Source organism: Rhinopithecus bieti, unplaced genomic scaffold (assembly GCF_001698545.2).
Source record: "Rhinopithecus bieti isolate Rb0 unplaced genomic scaffold, ASM169854v2 scaffold_18285, whole genome shotgun sequence".
In the NCBI taxonomy this organism is placed as follows: Eukaryota; Metazoa; Chordata; class Mammalia; order Primates; family Cercopithecidae; genus Rhinopithecus; species Rhinopithecus bieti.
Genome location: NW_016809276.1, coordinates 2,335,954 through 2,357,921, shown reverse-complemented (window position 1 = coordinate 2,357,921; position 21,968 = coordinate 2,335,954).

Here is a 21,968-nt window from a genome sequence, read left to right as displayed (position 1 = left end):
TTGGGTGGATGGTAATCTGAAGAAGAAAATGAGGGAGGAGGAGGAAGAGAAAGTAAAAGCAAACTTGGTGAGAAATACGAGTAATGGCTTTGAAACGCAAATGATGATTTTAAAGAGAGACCAGATGTTGTCAGAGTTGGTTTAATGGGAAGTTAATATGGATTTTGATGTAGTTACAATCTTCATAATGTTTAAGCTGCGTTTATATATCTTTAGATTTGCTTCCTAAGTGAAGCATAAAAATTAGACTTTTTAAACTGTCCTGTCTCATTTGATTCAATCTTCCTAAAAGTCAGGTACAAGAAAGATGAACATTTATCAGTTTAGTGATTCTCAGGGAGATAATTAGAGAAGAAATAACAGTAAGTAACAATACCTGAACTGGGGAATTATAATGTTAACCGAGGAAAGCAGAAAACATATCTCAAATATCATAGAAGAGACACATTCAGTTTGATCTTTCTACTTCTTTGGGTCTTCTTAAACATTTATGCTCCTTCATGTTCTATATTTTCTGAGCCTCCATTCAAGGAGAAATTGGAGGCCACCCTGAATTTTGTTCCTTTGCATTTCTCTGATTCAGTTTTTCACAGATGCATGAGTGTTTGTAATACTGTTTCCATTATCCTAAAATACACAATTTTCATTAAGACATGTCTAAGTGGTTGATTTCATCAACATTCCTTTGTTAGGAAAAATGCCAAGGTCAAGCAACCTTGAAGAAAAGAGAGAATTGCAGGATCCAGCATCTCAGAGTTGGGCACCAGGTCCTGAAGGGACAAGGACTCTGATTTTTAGTCTTTCTGCTTAGCTCTACCTGCTTTTACTACGAAATGAGCTTTTCACATATAGCCGCTAAAATAATGTCATAGATCTATACTCAAACACCCCAGTCGCAGAACTTGCATTGAAAAATGGAGCTTCTTTATTGAATTTCTCTAGATCAACTCCATAAGAAAACGTTTCCTCTACTTGGTTTTCAGCCTGAGCGATGTCACCACCCTTGAATTAACAATCAAAACCATGGGAAAGTGATCTATGTTTTGCCGGACCCTGTGTCACAGGACCTTCTCTTCACAAAGCTAGATAGGTTGCTAAGGTCCTCAGCTAAATTAAGATCACATTGCATGGGATGTAGTTTTCTGAAAGATGGTGTACTATACAAATGGAGTAAACGTGTCTACTAATGTGTCTAGGATGCAGATTTGGGGGACTAATTTGTTTACTAATCTTTGGTCTTTTGATTCAAATGCTCGATTATTTTTAATGTAAGAGATACATTTCTTTTTTTTTTTTTAGGTTTTTTGACTTCTCATTTTTTTTGGATCTCTCCTTTTGAAATAAAAATTATCAGTGAATTGATTTTCCTGGATACATTCTCCATGTATTTTCTCCTTCTTAACTTATCTTGTTAAATAGCCCCATCGCTTTCCACTTTGACTTAATAACCCATGGAGGATTAATTCTGAAATCCTCATTTTTCTGATTCTCTCTCATACAACACTCTCTCAAACCTTTTTTAAACCTTTTTTTTTTTTTTTTTTTTTTTTTGAGATAGCATCTCGCTCTGTTGCCCAGGCTGGAGTGCAGTGGTGTGATCTCGGCTCACTGCAACCTCTGCCTCCTAGGTTCAAGTGATTTTCCTGCCTCGGCCTCCCAAGTAGCTGGGACTACAGGCGCCCACTACCATGCCCAGCTAATTTTTTGTATTTTTTAGTAGAGATGGGGTTTCACCCTGTTAGCCAGGATGGTCTTGATCTCGTGACCTCATGATCCACCTGCCTCAGCTTCCCTCTCCCAAATCTTTTTAGTTCATCTTTTAAAATACTAATTTTTTAATAGCCACTCTCCATATCTTGGTATGGTGGAATTAATTCTCCTTCTCTCTTTTTTTATTTCTCATCTCCTTTAATCGTGGAAACAAAGTAGGAGACGACTAGCACAAATTAATAGAAAGTAACAAGTGTAGGTGGTCAAATAGGCCTGAATTTAATACTTGTAATTTGCTAGCTGGATAACCTATAGAAATGCACTTAATTCCTCCTTTATAAAGTGGGGGAAAATAATTCTTATACCTCACTTTTTTAGGAAATAAGATAAGCAAAACATTAGTTGCTGCTTCAGTAATATCTCTACCTAAAACCAATGGAAGTTGTTTCACTAAGATGATCTACTCAAAGAAAAGTGTGTTTGTTACTCATCCTAACACTTTGGTAGGTCTCATTGCAAATAGCAAATTCGTAACCTCTTTGCATGACTTATAATGGCCTGCTCAACAAAATACCAACACACTTCAACATATTTTATATTCAAGACACCACTACATTTCTATCAATTTTTGTGTACTTTATCCTTTATATATTTTTTGTTAAAAGGACTTTGTGTTTGGCTGAAGTGTCTTTTGCTTTCCTTCCACCCAAATTTTGGCTCTTTCTTCAACCAGAACATATGATGCTTATTCCATAAAATGTTTTCTAAATTCTTAAATCAGCTGCAAGTGTTGGTGCTGGAACACTGAACACAAACGTCTTAGCCTAATAAGTTGAATCATAGTTATATATGTCCATGTGTATCTCTCCCTCAGGTGGTTAGTACATTCAAGGACATAAAATATTTTATTTATTGTTACCAAGTTGTCTTTATATGATTCTCTAATTTAGATTATGTGGATTTTTAACAGGTGTGGGTTCCATAGAGGTAGGAATTAAGTATGTTTGCATAATATCTTACTTGTATTGTCCCATCCGGTCTTCAAAATAGAGTCATTTCTCAAAAGTGTCTTGCATGGCTAAATAAGCACTTGAAAAGACAAATTGGTAGGTGGAAGAATGAATGATTAGGCAAATGCTTTCTGGGTTAAAATAGCTTTTGGTGTATGTATTCATTTACTAAATATTTGTTAAACTTATAATACAAAGTAAAACTGTTTTTCTGTTCTGATATAAATACACCCTGAGTGATTTATCATTCTAATTGCCTTGGAAAATAAATTCTTTTAAAACAGTTATTTCAGAGATTTTTTTCAAACTTAGTGCTCTTCCACCAAATTATCTATCATTAATTTGTATTACACATTATGGTACAGACATATACAGGTTGTCTCTTCTGTGTTGCTTTCTGGAATGGTAACCCGCTGCCAGTGCTTTGCCTATGGCCCCTTGATACTCTTTGTAGCATGCTCAGAATGCTGGGGAAGCAAAGTCTGGGCTTCTTTCTGGCTCCTCAGGGAATCTTTTGAGGCTTACCCTCAAAAAAATTGCCCTGAGCAGTTTTACCCAAGCATGACATGTATCTCATTTCCTGTGAGGATGATATACACAGAGAATCAATAACTCTTAGCAAAAAAGGGAAGATTACTTTTAGAATCTTTTTTAAAAAGTGATAGCTTTCTTTTATCAATTGATTAATATAAGTATGTATAACCACATTACATCTAGCACACATTCATAGGGAAGATTAATCAGATCTGAATAGAAATATAATAAAACCTTTTTTAAAAGTTCAGAGAATTATTCATAACGCTTTAAAAATAAGCCTATTGAAAAGAATATTAAAAGATCATTGATATTTGTGAATCTTGGGTATTGTTTTCGCCAATAAAGACTCTGAATAGTGGAGGAAAATATTGTTGATGATTCAAAGTTGTATCCTCAATTTTATACCTGTCACTGTAACGACATAGGCACATATATATCCTGAGTTGGATCCACACCAGCCCTCAGGCATCTTTATAACAACGTGGTTGCCAAGTAGATGAGACCATGATCCCTTAGTTATTCATTAAATCAAACAATGATTGTTAATGCCTAATATATGCTGAGTACTATCTTAGGTAATTGATGCACAGTAATTAGAGAAACAAAGATCACTCCTGACTTCACAGAACATAGTGTCTATGAAGAAAGAATGTCAATTCACAGGTCAACCAATACGCATGCAATTAGATAGTAAGAAAGAAATGCTAGAGTGTTGACAAACAAAATATGACTCTGATGAAGATTAATTAAAGAAAGCTACTGGGATAGGTTTACTTTGAAAGACCTGAGGAAAAAAAGCAATACAAGAAAATCAATGGAAGACTTTTGGAACACGAAGGAGTTAGTTATGGGGTTGAAATTCCAAGATAAACAGAGGGTATTCCCAACCTTTCTAAAACAAACAAACAAACGAGATGATTATTTTGGAAATTCACAGGAAAAATAGAGAATTAGAACATAATGAAGAAAGGGGAGAATGGCTCAAAGTTTATTTGGAGAGTTTCAAACACTTTTTAATCTGATAAGGGGCTTTCATATTATTTTATATTCAACAAACATTGAGATTTTTATTATTTGAAGTAATGTATTTAAAGTAATGACATGCTTTAATTTATATTTTAAATATTATTCTGACTTATTGTAAAAAAATGACTGTAAAAGAACAACAATAAAAATAGAAATGACTTGTGGTATTAATTGTACGTGTCAACTTAACTGGGCTAAAAGATGCCCATATCGCTGGTAGAACATTATTACTGAGTGTGTCTATGAGGGTGTTGCTGGAAGATATTAGCATTTGAATCTACAGACTAGATAAAGGAGATCACCCTTACCAATGTGAGTGGGCATCCCCCAATTTATTGAAGGCCTTAACAGAACAAAAAGGCAAAGGAAGTACAAATTTGTTCTCTGTTTGAGCTGGGATATCCACCTTCTCCCACCCTCAAACACTGGCAGTCCTGGTTCTCAAGACTTCAGACTCAGACTAAATTTCTTTTTTCTCCAGCTGTCAGACAGATCATGGGAGTCCTTGGCCTCCATAATTATGTGAGCCTATTACTATTTTATATGTGTGTCTCTGTGTGTGTGTGTTTTACTGATTCCGTACTGATTCTGTTTACTCTAAATAGCACACAATAATCATATCAATGGAAACAATTGGGTCTGTCCCTGTAGATTTCAAAGTGAGAGAAAAGAATCTGAAGACATGAATCAGAAGCCAATACATCTGAATCATTTTGACTGAAATGTAGTTCAGATGGAGAAGGACACTGGGGTGAGAAATTAACAAGATATTGATAGCCTGAAGCTTATATTTTTTTCTGTGATGTTCCCTGTCTAAATTAGGCTGAAATCAAGACACGCTTCATTCTTATTTGGTCTAAGAAAATTTTCTGAATTTCTGTAATCCCAAAGGGATCTGGACTCTGTCAGTTATTTTTGAAAATTTAGAGAGCACATTCCCTGGATAGAAGAAAACAAACCTAAAAATACATGGTTATGTAAGGAAATAATCCATTTATGTTCCCACATACATTATTTTACTTATACTGATGAACACAAGTAACTTATTGTATACATACCATCTCCACAATATCATACGAATCATTAGAAACTGCAGATTTATTAGTTAAAACAACACAGTCTTTCATTCCTACCATATTTTTTGAAGGACAACCTGGGACTTAAATGACATTCAATGTTGATAAATTTTGCTGTCTGTTATCAGTATAAACATCTATATTTGGAGCTTATTAGGATAATATATATGAGTGTGATTAACTAGCTTTATCTTCCTGAATAAAAAAAATTAAATTGTTTCTTTAGTTCCTTCCTCTCCCCAAAGAAAGATTCATACTAACAATATTCAAACTTTCATTTAGCTTTAGTTTTCTATGAGAAACATTTGAGAACAGCAAAGGGATGGTTCCTCTTCTCTGCTTTACAGCTTGGAAATAGTTTTACATGAAAGATTCTCCTGATCCGTATTATCGTTGAGAAAAATCCAGTAGGTAGGATGAGAACATATTCTATACTTTTCAATGTTCTAAAGAATGCCAGATTCCTTATTCAGTTTAACAAATGTTCCTTTACCTTCTACTGTGTGTCATGTGTGAGGTTTGTAGGGACCCAAAATACAGTATCTGTCTTCAAGTTGTTCCTGGTCCAGTGTATTAGCACATTTTCATGCTGCTAATAAAGACACACCCGAAACTGGGAACAAAAAAAGATTTAATTGGACTTACAGTTCCACATGGCTGGGCAGGCCTCGGAATCATGGTGGGAGGTAAAAGGCACTTCTTACATGGTGGCGGCAAGAGAAAATGAGCAAGAAGCAAAAGCAGAAACCCCCGATAAACCCGTCAGATCTTGTGAGACTTATTCACTATCACAAGAATAGCACAGGAAAGACTAGCCTGAGGATTCAGTTACCTTCCCCTGGGTCCCTCCCATAACAGGTAGGAATTCTGGAAGATACAATTCAAATTGAGATTTGATGGGGACACAGCCAAACCATATAATCCAGTAAAAAATAATTAGTGAGCAAATGACAATGAAAATCTAGGGAGAAAAGATAAATGATTGAGCTATTAATAACATTATGATCGTGTAAAATTGGAACATGGATTATATTTTCAGTTTCCAAATAAATACAGTTCTTCTGGAATCTATCCCAGACTAATTGCTTTTTTAGCAATTTCCCAACATGTCTGACAGCTCCTATATAATTAAACAAAACACTAGTTCAAGAAATATCTTTAGCCACTAAATTTGAAAGTAGTTTTGAGATCCTTTTCAGTAAGCTGATCAATACAGATTACGTGCCACATCGTCCACTCTGAATTTATTCCTATAGTTCATCTTAGCTTTGAGTGTAGCCATGGTTAATTGCTAATCCATATTCATCAAACATCACAAATGAGGGCACAGTCAGGGGATACTTCATGTACCATCTCATCTACTGTGGAAAGTTATGGGCTTAAATTTTCATCATCTTTTACAGTTGCTCGATTTCTCTACACCTCTTTAAAAAATGAAAAAAAAAATCATTGCAGATCATCACAAATTTTGCATGGTGGAGCTTAGCAGGTAATGTCTCATTAGAAACAGGGACATAATTTAAATTGTCATCATATACCATTTGAATTGGTTTAGTTGGACTATATAAGTTAAAGATATCTTTTCAGTTCTGAATTTATTTATATTTTCAAAGGCGCCAACTCTACTAACATTGAAAAGGTAATTATTTGGAATGTTTTATGAATTCTAGTTGAAATTACCTCTAAAGTAATGTGAGGCATAGAGTTGTAAACTAATGCTTACTACTTAAACTCCTAGATATTTCCAAATCAGGTTCATTATTTCACCCTGAGTCCAAAGATTGTTGAAATCTCTATGGTAGATGGGTCACTAAAATGATATGATCCAGGAAATAGAAAATTCAATTCTGATTCAGAATAGGCTAATTTTGTGGAGTTTTCCAACTCTGAAATATATTGTACTAATTTTTTTTTATTGTTTTGATTGTACAGCATGACATGCCAGCAAAAATGGAACTACGTAATCAACATTTTGATTTGTTATAAGCAATTATATATAAATATTAGGAGGTAGCAATTTTTCACATAAAAAAGTTCATGAAATGTAATCTCTATCTAGCCTTCAAATTTTATAATTTTATCTCATGTTAATGATTCACCTACAATTTCCAGAACTTTTCAACATTGACTTCATAAGTCTCTAATTAATAAAAATACCATGCCCATTTCTGCTTTCAACTATGTTTCCAATTTCTTTATTGGTTGACTCAGTGTAGTAAAAGAAAATTTAAAAACAGAGTATTAGAAATAAGATGAAAGCTGCCTTTGTCTATTTTCTGCTGCTGTAACAGAGTAACATAGACTGGGTAATTCATAATTTTAAAAAAATGTATTTGACTCATGGTCCTGAAAGTTGACAAGTCTAAGAGCATATTGCTGGAATTTGAGGAGGGCCATCCCATGGCAAAAGGCAGAAGGGCGGGATCAACCATGCAAGACAGAGAGCAAAACGGGGACAAAATTTATCTTTTTAACTGAAGCCCAGTCTTGTAATAACTAACCCACTCCCAGGATAACAGCATTAATTTCACCATGAGGGTGTAGCCTTTATAACTGAATCATTTCTTAAAGGTTTCACTCTTAATACTGTCAAAATGGTAATTAAGTTTTCAACACATGAACTTTGGGAGATATTTGCAACTCATGACAAAAGTCATTCCATGACCTTGTATAAGCAACATCAACTTATTAATCTTCTCTTATTGCCTCTATGAAATTACACTGGCTAAAATTTAAGAACATAAAAACAATAAGTATTGGTCTTTAGCTTTCAGGGTTTTATATATATTATTTCCTCTCAATGACAAATTCAAGCATAATATTTTTGAAGTCATACAACAGGAAATACACTCTTTGCTTAAGAATGTAGCTTTGTGTTGCTTTGTGGACAAGATATAAACTTATTTTCATGACTTTCCAAACCTTATGGTTTTATAGATGCGAAGACTGAGCTTTAGAAAGACTAATTTTAATAACTACCACTGTTAACATGTGACCATGTATCTGAACTGAAGTCTAACTATAATGCTAACATTCTTCATTGTTACAATCTGCAGAGTATATAGGGTTTATCTTATCAAGAAAGTCTGTCCCTCTATGTTATAGCAGAAAATGATGGAAAACAAAAAAAGGTTTAACTAAAGAGAATGCAATTAGAAATTACGTAGAGAGTTGTAGGCAGAGTTATGGAAATCAAAAGGAGTCACCTAAGCCTCCAAAGTGCTCCCAAAGGCCAAGGTGGGCTGAACACTTGAGGTCAGGAGTTCGAGACCAGCCTGGCCGACATGGCGAAACCCATCTCTACTAAAAACACAAAAATTAGCCTGGTGTGGTGGCACACCTGTAATCCCAGCTACTCGAGAGGCTGGGGCAGGAGAATCACTTGAATCCAGGGGGCAGAGGTTTCAGTGAGCTGAGATCACACCACTGTACTACTCCAGCCTGGGTGACAGAGCAAGACTCCAACTCAAACATAAAATAAAATAAAATAAAATAAAATAAAATAAATAAATAAAATAAAATAAAATAGGAGATGATGAATTGCACACAGACTAATAATAGCTAGAAGCAGTTTTCACATCTAAATTGGATGGGACAAGGGAAATGACTGAGTTACCTAGAGATTCTGTTGAAATAGAGCTTGGGAGAAAGGCTACCCAACTGTATTCATAGAAAAAAAAAAGTCATTTCCAGAGCCACAGAAAAGCAGGAAATAATACCAAACTTAATATTATTCAATGCCTTTTTTTTTTTTTTTTTTTGAATCTTGCTCTCTTGCCCAGGCTGGAGTGCAGTGGGCACAATCTCAGCCCACAACCTCTGGCTCCCAGGTTCCAGCGATTCTCCTGCCCCAGCCTTGTGAGTAGCTGGGACTATTGGCACATGCCACCACACTCGGTTAATTTTTGTATTTTTAGTAGAGACGGGATTTCACCACGTTGGCCAGGCTGGTCTTGAACTCCTGACCTCAGGTGATCCACCCACCTTGACCTCTCAAAGTGCTGGGATTATATTCAATGTCTCTTATTGGACAAACTCGACAAAAGTTAGAAGGCATGGGAGCCAAGGAGATGTCATCCTTAGAGATCACAGAACAGGACATATCAGAAAACGGAGGAAAATAAATAAGAAGAGAAAATAAAAAATAAGCATAAAGACTTTCTTGATACACCCCAATGGCATTAGGAGTCCCTCCTGGTTGCCTCCTTTGCATTCTGTTTGTTTCTGGTATAAATTTTATCATACTGTATAAAAGTTACTTTTTAAATTGTCTTAATCTACTCCTATCTCCCAGCATATGAAATCTCTAAGAAAATGGACTGTGTCTCTTTTTTTTCCCCACGATTTCATTTCTAATGTCTAAGATAATACCTGGAGCACATTTTATACAATGTGTATACTAAATGAACAAATGAGAATGAATAAACGTAAACAACAAAGAACCATTTTAAACTTCCAAATGTTCAAACTTCTAAACTTATGTAAGTGAATCAAATTATTTACTCCTTTATGGCAAAAATTTGTTGTTACTACTGTTGTGGTTGTATTTGTTTGTGTGCTTGTCTGCATGTGTAGTGTCTGTGTGTAGGTGTACAGCTTACATATAGCAAGAAGCACAAATGTTAAGCATACAGCTTTGCTAACATTTACATGTGAATACACTCACATGTTTAATAAATAGATTGATTTCCACGGATACTACTCAAAATCTAGGCAAAAAGTTTTGTTCCGATCAGTATCAGTAGCTCATTAAATTGAAAAATCCAAAATTTCTATATGGGGGAACCTTAGAGTTGCCAATATGTGTTCTAGAGATCTTTCCTGCAGGCTCCATTTTGCATAGCAAGTTTTCTGTTTTCACTTGTATTGTTTATTTATCTTGGGTGATTTGGGGGTCAGTATCTATGAAATTAAAGTCAGAGGGCTAAAATACATTGTGTAAATCTGGGAGGGGCCATTCATATTGTAATTTACGCTCGTGGTACCCTCTTGATAGTATGCTGGGGTTCCAGTGATTAGCTTAAGCTCTCCCAAACCACTCTTTGGTCACTATCCCTAGCACTATGGTGTTCATCATGTTCAAAGGAACTGCTGACAATGATTCTGTGTGTTTATTAAACAACTAAATGAGCTCATAGTTTGGTGCTGATTAACAAACACACTGAATTTAGATAACTTGATACACAGCCCACTGACCTCATTACTTGTATTCCATCTTGAAATCTACTCAGTAGTTACACCTATATGATAAGACCAATGACTGGCTTGATCCCAGTTTTCTCATGTCAAAAAGAGAAAAATTTTTAAATAAAGCCAACTAGGGTGGGTTTGGTGACAATAAAAATTTTAAAAATGTGTAAAGCAAATAGCCCAATGTCTAAAACTTAATGTAACTACAATAAAACCATTTTCTCTTCCAGGTCATTTATAAATTCTATAAAAAGAATAAAATTAAGGGCACATCTTTATTTTTCTATGAAGTATATCTTTAATTTAATATCCCCGTTTCTTCTGGTTTGAGGCTAACCTCTAAGATACCATACTATATCCCAGTACTTTTTCTTACCCAAGTCATTTGTGTACCTGCATCAGTTTTCTAGTAATTTTGGCATGGAACACTCTCAAAGACATTTATAATTAGATGAGTAATATTTGTTCCAGATTATTCCTTTATCCCCTTTCTTTAATGGATCTGTGAATGTTTGTGATCTGTTTATATAGTTATATATATAACCTTTAAAAATTTCCCTTTGTCTACTTATATGTTGAAGAATTAATGAACTTAGTTCTTTGTGAAAAAGGAATAAAGCAAGCAGATGTGGGAGAAGTCCACTTTACAGCTTTAGTGAACTGGTTGTGTTCTGATTAAAGAATAATGCTTAGAATTTCATATTGTCAACACAAGGGAAATTAACATGTCCATATTTGAATTTAGTGCATAATTTGGCATGCAGTATAAGACCATAAATATGCTAGTACATGCCTACATAACAATTTGTGGCATGAATCACATGTAATATTTACTCTGAGTTGGTTTTAAAGCACATTTGGAAACCAGAATTAACCAGATGACACTTTATTATGTATTGGGACTGATATAATGTAAAATTTAATTACATAATATTTCACACACAGCTGTGACAAAACATATATGAGCTTCCAAGATTCGCCAGCTAAACTGACATGAAGATCTTTTGGGAAGATGATCAAAGTGGGTTACCTTCTCTGGATAAATGAGAGTCTGTTTATATGTCCTGAGGCTCTTTTCTTAAATACTCAAATGCCATTTGTACCAAATTCCTTTGAGAGAACAGATATGCTCTAGAGAATCTGTTACAACAAAGCAAAACAAACAATACAAAACAGAACAGTTCATCTGCAGCACCTTGAAAAGGATCGCATGTAGTTGGTGAGCTCGCCCTACTTTAATCCCCTTTGTGTTTCCAAAGCTTCTGATTTTTGGTATCTAATTGCTAGCAAACAGTAGATAATAAAATGCACTCATCAAACCAAACAGGATTTGAGTTCATTTTGTGGCTACATTGTCTCTGTCTAAAAAAATTTTATCTGAAATGTGCTCAATGAAAAACCATTTTACACCTAGAGAGAGAAATTTAATTAGAATAAAGTGAATGAGCTGCCAATACCATCAATTCCGTAAGCATTTACTGTGTCTTACTATTTACCCAGCACTGTGCAAGGAGACGAAGAGATATGGGAGACTGATTTTTTAAAGGTTTGTGTTTCCGGAACTTTCTATTTGAGGTTATGTGGTAGTGTGGGAAACAGTCTCAAAGGCTGCAGAAGAGACCCTTTGATGCCCCCTCCCATTCTTCTGTTTCCAGAGCATCCTAACATTAGTCCAAGCTGAGCAAGGGAGATGCAAGGAGTCACTCAAAACTAAATCTGCATTTAAAACTATACTTTTAGTCAGATGCCTGTAATCCAGCACTCTGGGAGGCTGAGGCAGGTGGATTGCCTGAGGTCAGGAGATCGACACCAGCCTGGCCAACACGGCAAAACCTTGTCCCTACTAATAATACAAAAAAATTAACCGGTTTGTAGTGGTGGGTGGCTCTAATCCCAGCTATTGGGGAAACTGAGGCAGGAGAATCACTTGAACCTGGGAGGCAGAGGTTGCAGTGAGTGGAGATCATGCCACTGCCCTCCAGCCTGAACTGTGACAGAGTGAATCCCTGTCTTAAATAAATACACAAATACATAAATAAATAAAACAATACTTTGATGAGGCCCCTTCCCACATACGCTGCGATCTGCTTTTACTCTATGGCCCTCTCTAGCACTAGGGCTTCCTACTAGTTCTCAGATCTTCCTTCAGATGTGTTTCAAGGAGGGGAGTTGGTGAAGAATGGAACTGTGGAAGTCTGGATCTTCATCTCAGTCGCCTTAAAAGGAAGCTCTTTTTCTAGCTTCAGGTTATCTTAACCTGCAATTCAAATATGCAAAGCTGGCCAGGATATGTGGTAAATATGTCAGTAAGGTTGACCCTTAGAACAATTCTGGAGTGAAATAACACACGAAGGGTTCCTGATTCATTAAAGGCAGCTAAATTCTGACAGCAAATCTGTAGCCATACAATTGAGGGCAGCTATAACAGACCTCAGCGTCAGTTTCTCCATAAAGGAGCAGTTTATATTCTTTTACCCTGAAATTACTCTTGCAATTACACAGCTGACTTTAATATATTTTGACCAATTGTGATGATGTTGTCCATGCCTTTATTCTTCTATCTATATGGCCCCTTCTCCCTGCAATAGTCATCATCTATAGCTCAACTCATAGTTTTGAATACCATCCAGCATCACTTTTTTAGGAAATTCTTTTCTGTAATTCAGGTCTCTCACTAATTCTACTATGAAAACATTTACAATTATGCATTGGGATTGTCTATTTTGTCTGCCTCCACCACCAGGTTGTAAACTTCTTAAGAAAGAGCACAGCCTCTTCCTGTGTGTCTCCAGGTTCAAACTCCAGGTTCAAGCACCATGCCCAGTACAATCTAAGTGCTGAACTAAAGAAGAAAAATCAGCTAAGAAATCCCCTTTACCTAATTTGTCTCATAAATTTGTGATTTATAGAACTCCAAGCTCCCAAAGAAAGATAGAGATCATCGCATTCTCAACCATTCTGGTCACATGATATTCTTCAACCACTCTCTATCTTTCATTGCTCCCAAAGAAAGACAGAGATCATTGCACTGCAAAGATAGAGATCACTGCATTCTCAACCATTCTGGTCACATGACAAATGACAGTTACATTTGAAAGTGCTACTTATGGGATATACTTATATTTGGGGGAAAAATGCAAGCTTATAAATTAATACAATAATCTTTAATCACCATATTCAAGAACAAACTAATAATATCATTCTGTTCACTATGGTCCTGGATCAATTAATTTTCAGACTTTTGCAATTTCAGAAATCTTAACTGTAGATTCACCCATCAAAATCTACATCACAATGGCCAGGAATTGCCTGTTTAATTTTTTATTATTCAGATTATAAATTCTATGTAGGCAAGTCTGTGTACCAGAAAATTCAGTGACTTAATGGGTACCCTATATGATTCCCTCTGGTGAGATTTTGACTTAAGAGGCACAAACATTCTTTATTATAAGTCATGACTTGAATTCAAATTTCATGTAAAATAATATGTGAAGCCATATGTAAACTTACACAGTACAAGACACCAGAAAGAGCTCTATCATAGCAAGAAGAGATACCATGAAATTATATTTCTGTTACATTGAACTCCTGATGATGTCAGGTGAAAGGCTAGTGATTGGACCCTCATACATATTGAAATTCTCACAGAACAAAAGTCTGGGTCTTTTTCCCAGAGTCTGGTATCCAATCCTAGTAAGTCTTTGTGTGCTATGAAAGCAGTGAGCAACAGGAGCCCACATGCCCTTGATCATCATTGTTCCTATGAGATTATCTCAATAAATACTGCTCTAAGAAGCCTGTGCATGTGTGCATCTTAATCATTTGGCCTTCTTTGCTTGACACTAAGCAGTATTTTCCCCATGTTCTAACCCACAACATAATTAATTTTTCATTCCTCCTAGAGCCTTTTGTGTTAATGCTGAAATTTATATTTGTTATTCTCTCCAAAATCCATAATCAAAATTTGAGGTTGCAGAATATCCTAGGAAATCCATTTGCCATCCTCTTGATACAGAGTCCTCTTTTCTATATGTATATATGTCTATAAGTATTCATCTTAACTTATCCCATAATTCAATTAATGTACATTTTCCACCAAGAGATGTTTATACAATTTTTTTTAGCCCTTTTATGCTCTGCTCTTTCACTTGATTGATAATTGGTTTTGATATAGAAGCCTAGGATTCAAGTATTTTTTAATGAGAATTCTGATGGCATTGTTGTGACATATTTTAATGTCCAATATTACTGTTGACAAGTCTTATTCTATATGCATTTACATTGTTTTGCACATGACCTTTTAGTCTAATTAGAAGGCAATGAAGATCATTATCTCTGATGTTCTAAAACTGCATGGTTGTATACCACAGGGTGTGTGTGTGTGTCTGTGTGTGAGTGTGCATTACTCTGTTTCCTTTAGGTGCTTTTTGACCATTTCAAGTTTCTTCTATGTTTTTACTGTTATCTCTGTCTAAAACTTGAATTAAATTTTGAGACTTCCACTTAAACTTTTTAAAAAATTTGCATCTTCTACTTTTCATATTTTAGTTTTGCTTTTGGCTTACTCTTAATACCTCCTCTTGATGTTATCTCTTTAGCATTCTAATGATTAAGGATTACATGCACACATACACGCATATACACACACACACTTATATGAAATGTTCTTCATTAAAAAATAATTTTATTTGCTCTTTGAATTGTATGAGTTCCTATTGGCTTGACTGGTCTCTCTCATGTTGGAGTATTTCCTCAAGTATTTAGTAGTTCTTGGGTATCTATTCAATAAAGCAACAAAACATGCATAGAGAAAGTATTAATGACTAGTTATCCTCGGGTTACAATCTATATATTGTAGCCCAGCATTTTATTTGGGATATGTATGCGGAGGTGTTTGTTTGGGTCTTTCAGTCTCTCCAAAGGAGAATCCTCTCATCTCTTGCTTGAGTGTGAATAAACCACACTTCCTAAATGTTGTGCAATGGATAAAGAAGAAATAGTCTTCATTATACTATGCAAATCATTACTTTTTAACTTTTCTTTAACTGTCTCATCCCCTGTTCACCTTACCTCCACATTCTGACTAGTATGGCTGAGTCCAAGTATTTTGATTAAATTTCTCTAAATAATAAATCTATATAAATTGGTTTCTCTAAATAATAAAAGAAAGAGTCACTGGAGGAGGAAGGAGTCATTTCTAAGGTGTATGAGGTAAAAGAGAAACAGGAGAGATACAAAAGAATATTTGTAAATATCCCGTGTTCACATCTTCATCAATCTACCTTCTAATTCTGAACCCCCTACCACCCACCAGGGGTTCTGCAGGGCAAATTGTCTAATTTCTGTCTTTTCCCCCAGAAGGCACTTATGATTTAACTTTCTCTCTTCTGTGACAGTTGCAACTCCTCCTCCTTCACCTGTATTCTAGTTGCCAAATTTGTTGAAAAATTTAGTCTGCTCTTTTCTTCTCATCTGTCTCCTTGTCATTTAAATAAATAGCACCTTTACTCCTCTTTTCCTGCAGCACAGTGAGGGGTTAAAGGGAAGAAAATTAAACTGCATGTGGTCAATACTTTGCATTGTATTTATTAGATTGGTGCAAAAGCTATCACGGATTTTGCCATTGAAAGTTACAATTAAAAAAAGCAAAGAACATCTAAACATTGAAAGAAACAACAAATTGATCTCAGTGTCAAATTCTTAAATTTGACAGGAAAATGTTAAAACATGTAGTAACATGAATGAGGGTCACAGAAATCACACATGTTTTTGCTTATGCAAACAAAACTTAACGACACATAAAACACAGATGTGAAAATTTAAATGGCTGACAGAAAACCAGATTGACTACTCTAAGTCAGGAAAACAGGTATAAAAATGAGGTAAGTTTTTTCAACTCTAAATTATCTTCAGTGCTTGAAAGAGGAGGGAAAGTAGGCAAACACATCCCTGTGGAAGAAAACGGATGCAACACTTCAAAAAAATAATACGGCAATATTAATAAGAATCATTTTTATGCTACCTATTATATTCTGACTCTGGCACTCTAGCTTATAAAGTGGCAGGGAGAGGCAAATATTGTAATAATAAATAAATCATATATAATTGGTGAAAGAAGGAAAACAGAAAAGAAACACAAATGACAGGAAGAAAAAAAATCTGGATAAAAACTAGTAACCAAGGCATTTTATTACATAAAAATAATATATGCATATGACAGGCTGTATGAAATTGTTAAAAATGGCTTCTTTCATTTGTTCGTGGGCTGCATAAATGTCTTCTTTTGAGAAGTATCTCTTCATATCGTTCACCCACTTTTTGCTGGGGTTGTTTTTTTCTTATAAATTTGTTTAAGTTCTTTGTAGATTCTGGATATTAGCCACTTGTCAGATGGATAGATTGCAAAAGTTTTCTCCCATTTTATAGGTTTCCTGTTCACTATGATGATATTTTCTTTTGCTGTGCAGAAGCTCTCTAGTTTAGTTAGATCCCATTTGTCAATTTTGACTTTTGTTACCATTGCTTTTGGTGTCTTAGTCATGAAGTCTTTGCCCATGACTGTGTCCTGAATGATACTGCCTAGGTTTTCTTCTAGGGTTTTTTATGGTTTTAGGTCTTACATTTAAGTCTTTGAGCAATCCCATTTATCACTGGGTATATACCCAAAGGATTATAAATCATTCCACTATAAAGACACATGCACACATATGTTTATTGTGGCACTATCCACAATAGCAAAGACTTGGAACCATCCCAAATGTCCATCAATGATAGACTGGATAAAGAAAATATGGCACATATATACCATGGAATACTATGCAGCCATAAAAATGGATGAGTTCATGTCCTTTCAGGGACATGGATGAAGCCAGGAAACATCATTCTTAGCAAACTATCACAAGAACAGAAAACCAAACACCATATGTTCTCACTCATAAGCGGGAGCTGAACAATGAGAGACACATGGACACGAGGAGGGGAGCATCACACATCGGGGCCTGTTGTGGGGTTGGGGGCTAGGGTAGGGAGAGCATTAGGAGAAATACCTAATGTAGATGATGGGTTGATGGGTGCAGCAAACCACCATGGCACGTGCATACCTATAAAAGAAACCTGCATGCTCTGCACATGTATCCCAGAACATAAAATATCATGAAAATAATAATAATAATAGCTTCACGGCCAGGCACAGTGGCTGATGCCTGTAATCCCAGCATTTTGGGAGGCCGGGGTAGGTGGATCACCTCAAGTCAGGAGTTCGAGACCAGCCTGGCCAACATGACAAAACCCTATCTCCACTGAAAATACAAAAATTAGCTGGGTGTGGTGGCGGGCACCTGTAATCCCAGCTACTCGGGAGACTGAGGCAGGAGAATTGATTGAACCTGGGAGGCGGAGGTTGCAGTGAGCCGAGACTGCGCTATTGCACTCTAGTCTGGGAGACAAGAGCAAAACTGCATCTTAATAATAATAATAATAATAATAATAATAATAATAATGGCTTCACATATAAAAATACTATCTAGTAATGATAGTTTTGAATGTTGGACACAAAATTATGTATGCAATGTGACGATTGCTCACTGGGACAGGTTTGAATCATAATCCTGAAAAACACAATCCCAATGCCATCATTCCAAATATTGAAATCCTAAAAGATCAAAATCCCTAAATTATAAATCCCTAAAGTCTCAAATTCTTAACACCTAAAATTGTGAAAATCTCAATTCCAGGATAGTGGCAACATGTTAGGTGGAACCATTACTTTGTTACTGTCTTTACTTAAAAATTAAGTATGGTCTCATGTGGGTGCCAAGTGGACAAGGCACAGGCTTGCAAACTTAATTTTAGGTGTCAGTTTGACTGGATTATGGAATACCTACAAACCTGGTAAACACTATTTTGGGTATGTCTGTTAAGGTGTTTCACGAGGAGATTAGTGTGTGAGTCTGAGTGGATTTGGTAGAATGCTCATGTCAGTGTATATTGAATCACAGAAGAAGAATTTCAAAGAGGAGGACATTGTGGAAAATAATGTGAAAGAATTCTTTGAGGATAACTACATCCTAAAAAATAAAAAGCAGCTATTCATTGTGATGCAAGACTTCAAAATATGCTAATAATCATGAAAGTGGCCAGCTCTTACGGACTATTTTCATGCAATTGCCTAACACCTATTCCCACAATACACTCTTCCAGATGTCAAATTATCTTGTTAGGTTTTAGTATATTTTCACTATTTTAAATTGTAAGCAGTATTTTTTGTTTTTTGCAATTTGCTATGACTACATATTTCATCTCTATGTCCAATAGTGTAGGTATAAATTGTTTAAAGACTTTTAGAGAGTTCTAATTTGTCATAGGCATTTTTTGTAAACTTAATTCCACAAAAGTATATTACCACAACATTGACTTTGTGTGTAAGCATTATGTATGTACATAAAAACATTGAAACTTCCTCAATAAATGAAGAGATGTCCTTTTTTCCATCTGCATTTATGAAATATAAAATTTCTAGAGATCTTGGCTCCTTGAGTCACTGCATATGCAAAGGTGACACATCACCATTTTTTATTGATCTATCAAAAGATTGATTGTTCCTCACAATATTTCAGATGCTGGGTATACACAATTACCAACTATAATGATATCTGTTTATACATTTCCCTTTGACTTATTTCTTTGTAAATATGTTTTATCTGCTTATAACTATTCTACTATTACACTCATGCAACTGTCTTTAGTGTACCTGAGTACGTATGCTTGCAGTAATATCTATGTTACTATCACCTGTTTTATTGTGTGTTTTATGATTATCAAATGAATCCCCTTTTAAAAATATAATCATCTTTTAAATAATTTTTAAATTGTTTCATTCAAAATTATATTGGCAGATCATTGATCTTTTGAGACTGTGATTTTTTGACGCTAGGAATTTTGATCTTTCAGAACTTCAACATTTGGGATTTGACATTTAGGATTGTGTCTTTTGTGGGTATAATCAGCTCCCACTTGGACTGGTCCTCGAATTCAGAAGACTCTTGAAACTTAGCAACCATTTGTTCATCTGTCTTTGGTACATTCCAGCAAGTCCTACTTCAGTATACTCCCTATGTGTTCAGAATAAGCCCAAATGACCACAGTTGCTAACTGTATGCAGTTGAACAAAATAGCCAACCAACATTTTTCTCTTCTTCCTTTAAACAAAGCAACATTTTCATAGGGAGGAGCTGAGGCATTGAAAGATGAAATTGGCACCTTTGTTATAAGAGAGACAACTGGAAACTGACCATCTGAATCTTTGTTTAATGCTAGCAATGTTATGTCTTATAAGAGTCTGTTAGTTACAGAAAGTGATGGAGGGCTAACTTCGGTGAGGATGCACATTATAATCGCTCATGACATCAGCTGTCTTTTCTAGTAAAAGTCTGAAGGGCAACATAGTTGGAATCTTGTTTACTTTGTTTTCACTGATGAGTTTTACCTCTGATGGGGTGGATTACCTAGCAGAATGAAATAGGTTTTATTTATTTATTTATTTTTATTGCATTTTTGAGATAGGTTCTCACTCTGTCACCCAAGCTGGAGTGCAGCGGTGCGATCATGGCTCACTGCAGCCTTAACCTCCCAGGCTCAAGAAATCCTCCCACCTCTGTCTCCAGAGAAGCTAGGACTACTAGTGTGCACCATGATGTCTGTCTAATGTTAGTATTTTTCATAGATACAGGGTCTTGCCATGTTGCCCAGGCTGGTCTCAAACTTCTGCTTAAGCCTCCCAAAATGCTGGGATTACAGATGTGAGCCACCACACCAGCCTATGTTTTTATTAATACATGAATTTACCCATGTAGCCCCACCACTGCAGAATGCAATGAAGATTTTTGTGTGCTTCTCTCATGAAACCTATTACATTGTCTCTTTTTTTTTTTTTTTTTTTTTTTGAGACAAAGTCTCACTCTGTTGCTCAGGCTGGATTGCAGTGGCAAGATCTTGTCTCACTGCAACTTCCGCCTCCCAGGTTCAAGCGATTCTCCTGCCTTAGCCTCCCGAGTAGAGGATTACAGGTGTGTGTCGCCAGACCTGACCAATTTTTGTATTTTTAGTAGAGATTAGTTTCACCATGTTGGTCAGGCTGCTCTCAAACTCCTGACCTCAATTGATGCACCACCTCAGCCTCCCAAAGTGCTGGAATTACAGCATGAGCCACAGACCCAGTTCAATTTTATTTTTTAAAATTATTCATTGTAATACCCATTATTCTACAAGTGTATTCTACGTAAATAGCAAGTGCCAGATATGGCAATTTGGCAAGTCATGTGATAACACAGAAAACAACACATACACTTCTCTCTCTGCCACTGCAGAGAAAAGCTGTGACTCTACCCTTCACTTGTGGCATCTTAGTTGCCTGGCTGAGTGGCAGACAAAATAAGAGGTATTTTCTAAGTTTATTTGTAAATAAATTGATGCATTCATACGTGAACTCAGGTGTTGGTGCCTTGTATTCTGTTCCTATTTTTAAAAGATGTTAAATATTAAATATATCTCTTGCATTCTCTCATTTTTCTCTCTCCTGCCCCTCTCCTCTCTCCCTGTTATTGGAAGCTTGAGGCTAACCAATCTTGCCCATCAATAAACATTACGCGAATGAATGAATGAAAGGTGGTTCATGATCAAAGTCTCCAGATCGCATCCCTGATATTCTTCTTTTCTCACATTCTTTTCTTAGCACATTCTCCCTAGTCAATCTCAGCAACTCCAATCATTTTAGCTATTATGCCTATGCAGAAAATGTCCAAATAAATGTCTTCAAATCAGAATCCTTCTGACCTTCCAATCCATGAGTAGCCCTGCCAGCTTGTTATCTACCAATATTACCCATTGGCTCCACAAACTGATTTTTTAAAAATATTTTAATAACCCATCTTTTTGTGCTCTCCATCCATCATACTCTGCTTTCAAGGAGCTCATATTCTAGTCAGGAGGAATACATATAAAATAAGTATAAAATACATTATGAAGATTGTTATCTAATGGTATTTCAGACAGTTGTCATTTGGCATCTTGACTCTAGCAATTGTCTTTTGCTTCTTTTCTTTGCTTTCTTTAATCCATCCTCTTTGGACTGATCTTCTAACATACTGATGGGTTTAATAGAGATAGATAAATGCAGTGAGTTCCTAGGATGAATGTTCTGGAAAAGGGTGGGGTGTTCTGCTTTCCTTCCAGGAAAAGTTGACATATAATGCCAGATGATGATACGTAAAAATATGTCTTAAGTAGTGCCAACATTCAAATCAGAATATATATGTTGTTGCCATCCAAATTCCAAACAATAAGGTTGAGATGATAATAGTCACTGATTTACAGTGACAAAAGTATTGGCCAAGGGGAAATAAGAAATAAACAGGAAAGTCAA